Consider the following 4,727-nt stretch of genomic DNA (forward strand, 5'->3'; position numbering starts at 1 on the left):
ACTTCTTTCAATGCACAATTCAGACTCATAGCGACCCTATATAGGGTTTTCGAGGCTAAATCTACAGGAACAGAGAGCCTCATATTATCCTGGAGTAGCTGGTGGTTTTTTAAACCACCAATCTTTCCTTTATCAGTCTGGTAATTACCCTACAGCATGATGAGCTACTCATATTCACCCAGAAGGTTTTTAAGGACTCCAGTTCCCAGGGCCCCACTTCAAACCTCGGTAGAGACTGATACAATTGCCAAATTTATACTTTGTCCTCCAGATTTGCTGGACTTAAACAGTCTGAAAGATCTTACCTTAAATCCCTATCTCCTTTGATCTCATTGAAACCCACATTTTTGCTTAGGCACACATTTGAATAGCCTGCTTATGAAGGGAAAGAGCCCTGGTGGTTTGTGGGTTAGGAGATGGGCTGCTAACAGCAAGGTAAGTGGTTCAGACCTCAGAGACAGAGACAGTGACAGTTTTGGAAACCCTGTATAGGATTTCTATGAGTTAAAATTGGTTGGATGCAGCATCCAGAATCTTCAGAGGTGGGAAATTTCCACTTGAAAGGATGGGCAGACCAGCCTGGAGTAGCCAGAAGAACAGAAGATACTTCTTAAAAGACCGACAGGAAAAATATAAAACAATATAGGCAGACTGATTACTACAAGAACAAACAAGTTGATCGCCCAGGAGACATCAAGGCAAGTGGTTGGGTCTCCTCAGAACAAACCCCTTTCCAAGACTTAGGACTCAATGGGAACACATACTCTGATTGGTGACCACATTCGTCACTGATAAGGGGAAAAACAGCATTGAAGCTGCGAGCTAGGCCCTACAATGTTCAATAGACTCCTGTGAACCTGGGTGGAGACCTGGTTGGCCAGCAGTGTGGCAAGACCTGGGGACTCTTCAGCCCAGAGTCAGTGACACAGCCACAGTGGAGAGTGAAGCATCCAGCTGATAAGAAGAGAGAGCATATGCACAAGAACACTCACACTTGCAGATAATACCCACTTGACCTGGCTTCAATGACTGGGTGATCAGAACCTGACTTACACCTATGGATGCGGTAGCTCAAAAGAGGGAACAAATCTTCACAGCAAGGATTATTCCACACACACCCCATACACAGAGTAGACAGGGATGGGCAACTTGAACATTGGCTACCCAAAGTGTGTGTGTGTGGGGGGGCTACAAAGGCAATAAGTGACTGGCTTACAAGCTTTCAAAAGGGCTCAGAGGAAGGTAGAATCTCCACTGAGTGATAGCCAATCTTTCTAGGTGGGGCTGATGAAAGGAAATGCAGATAGGGCTCTTGTGATACAGTAGTGAATAATTGTTATCAGGACTGATTGTGAGGGTTGGAAATGTAAAGGTAGATGTTTTGTAGCAAGGGGGCGAGTGATTTAACTTTGCAATTTAGGAGCGAAGGTCCCTGGGACCATCAAGGGAGAAGAGCAGAGAGCAGGACCCTACCCAGAGAAGCAGTGATGCCAGAGATGGAGGCAGAGACTGACGTGGAGAGATGGAACAGCTGGGGACTTTAGACCCAGAGAGGGAGAGGGGCTGTGTGCTGACAACCGGGGGTAGGGGGAAGTGGGGGGTAGGCTTGCAGAGTATACCCTTTGGTTAGTTGATGATGCATGTAGGGGATTGTAACCATGGCAATGAAATGATATACGATATGATGAATGTAAAACTAATATTCTCCCATGTAAACTATTACATAATTCAAATAAAACATTAAAAAAAAAAATTGGTTGGACGGCAGTTGGTCTGGTCTTGGCATATTAGTTAAAGTCCTTGGCTGGCAGAAACCCACCAGCGGCTCTGGGGATAAAGATTTGTCCATCTGCTTTATAGATTTACAACCTTAGAGACCCTAGGGGACAGTTCTGCTCCATCTTAAAATGGTTGCTACGAGCATGGGGACATGGGTACTCCTTAGATATTTTAGCTTAGATATTAAGCAGACCCTTCTGAATAGATAAGACGCACGTCACACATTTTGCTCTCTGCATGACCTGACAGTATGTCAAAAGATATTTTTTGTCCCATGTTGTCATTTTCTCTGCCTTTTTGTTTATATAAAATGCATGCTGGTTTTTGTTCAGAGAAATATTTCCTAGTCTCGCTGGGAAAGAGCTGCAAGATTCTTGAATCTTTCCAAAATGAAATAAACTCTTCAACGTAATGAAACATTACCCTTTACTATCTCAAATTAGTCTGTGTTCCTTTTGTGTTTAAGTCACAGGTAACTAGCAATCCAACATCCTGAATTCCAAGGAAGAAACTACAGAAGATGACCACTCATCTGCATCCATGTATCTGACATGGAAAATGCAGGAAAATGGGACAAATTAATCAGGGCACAAAAAGGGCCCATGCAGTAGATCTGATCTACTACAGTTGGAATTTGTCTCCCACAAAGAAGTGTTTACTTTGTATTGTTAAGTGCTTTCAAGTGGGTTCCGATTCATAGCCACCCTGTACAGGGTTTCCAAGGAGCAGCTGGTGGATTTGAACCACTAACCTTAGGTGAGCAATCCAGTGCTTATTCTATAGCACTACACCAGGATTCCTTGCTTCATGTAGTCAGGATGTTACTTTGCTTACTGAGTCCTTAGTGACTCGGGTAACTTCCTTTTTTCTCCCATTCATACTGGAAATTGGTTGAAGGTTAACAAGAAGCCAATTTTGATCACTGGAGTAGCACAAACACATGACAGTTACCCAATGAAGAAAGTCAAAGACAAGAGGTACATGTTTCACATTTACTTTACTTTTACAAAATAAAGAGTCACAAACCAATTGCTACAATGGCTGCTTATTAAGATTAAAATAGCAGAAGGCATCCACAGGATTAATGACACACTGTCTACTTATTACCACCACAGAAATAACAGTGACTTGTGAAATTAGTTAACAGAACCATTTTCTAGAAAGCATTCATCTAGTTATATAAATATTGAAGTAGGTGACATACAACACACTAAACATTTTGTGTAATGTACTTTTAGTTCTCCACAGTTTCATTTGGTGTGAAGCAAATATAATTTGGCTCTGATGTAGACAATTCGTGATATAATCTTCAAGTTTCTCAAAGTGGTAAAATCACTAGACTCAGGCTCTCTTCTCCTTAACAGAGGACCTGTGTGCAGGTTCAGACACCTCAGCTCACAGGTCTTCTTAGAAACAACGAAACCACCTGCATTCCACTTTCTTTCAGATGGAAGCGGAACAAAACAAAGGGAGCAAACAAACCAAAAAATAATAATTTGCCCATAAGAACAGTATCTGACCAAGTTTGGTTATCAGGGGAAAGACCCAGTTACCTCAGAGAAAGCACAGTAAGATTCTGCACTCTGAACTCAGTTGAGTGGCAGACCCAGTTACCACAACCTCCCAAGACTCCCTCTTGGCTCCTCAGCTATGACAGAGAGAAAATGCCAAGACTGTTCCTGGACGTTCTTTATTTATAAATTAAGAAAATGAAGAGGCCCAAGGTATGTATTTTTGGAAAGAATAAAGCCCTTAGTGCAATGTTGATCAATGGCAAAAGGAGGGAAGATGATTTCTACAGCTAATCACATCCAGGTTCACTTTTCCAACCCATGGAAATAATGAAAATACTTTCAGGCCTTAAAAGCACATCACATGGACAGATTTAGGAAGTGGTTTTGTGCTTTCCCCGCCCCAACTGACCCATCTAAATGACCAGCCCAATAAAAGTATCAACAAGAAGCAAAACCAATTCATAGTTTGGAGATAGAAATGAAAAACGTCAGACATAAAGGACAGCTTTATTTAACTTTCATTCTTTGTATAGTGCTTCCTTTTTCCTTTTCCTTCTTTTTTTACTCTTTCTAAGCCATGCCATGTTTATTTTTCTCAAATTACAGATAAATTTTGGATTGTGCAAGAGTATGCTCAACTTTCCAGACAGCTTATTTTAAGTGATATGTATGAAATGACAATGATTGGATTTTCCAAGGAAAGCTTTGAGTCCCATATGGTAGTGGAAAGGTTCTTAAATGTTAGGAATCTGTCCATTTTTAAGCATCAGTGTGAGTCAGCAGATGATTCAATGTGAAAAGTTTGCTTCAAGTGTCTTGTTTCTTTACAAAGGCACAGACAATGACCACGGATCCAAGAGGAGTTAACCCAACACGAGTGATGACACTGTGTTGGTGTTTATACAGCACATCATCAATGGTCCAACAAGAACATACTAGTCTATAAAATCACTAGGCATATTAAAAAAAAAACAAAAAACATTGTCTCTGCACAGCCATTAAACAAAAGTTTACAGGCTTTTGGCTCCAAACTCAAGGTGCAGGGATGTCCTGGAAACACGTGGAGAAGTGGACGCTGGGGACTATCTCTGGGGACAGGCCACTCAAGACAAGGAAGGTCTTAAAAGCAGCTTTGCAAGTGGTTACATTATTGGTAACCATTTAGTGAAATCCTCATTTGCTTTCCAGTCCACACATTCGGAAACCTGAAACAGGCCAAAAGCTGCTGGTGGGGGTTACAGAGCCCCCCAAACCAAAGCCCTGCAGTGGAGTTGATGCCCACTCACTGTGAGCCCATGCGTTACAGAGTAGAACTGAGCTCTGTGGGGTTCTTGGCTGTCATCTTTCTTTCTAGGTGCTGCTGGAGGGGGTGATGGTGTTTGAACTACCAACATTTACTAGTCAAGAACAAATTGAGGCACCAGAGAGAGGCAC

Source organism: Chrysochloris asiatica, unplaced genomic scaffold, assembly GCF_000296735.1.
Source record: "Chrysochloris asiatica unplaced genomic scaffold, ChrAsi1.0 scaffold00173, whole genome shotgun sequence".
Classification (NCBI taxonomy): domain Eukaryota; kingdom Metazoa; phylum Chordata; class Mammalia; order Afrosoricida; family Chrysochloridae; genus Chrysochloris; species Chrysochloris asiatica.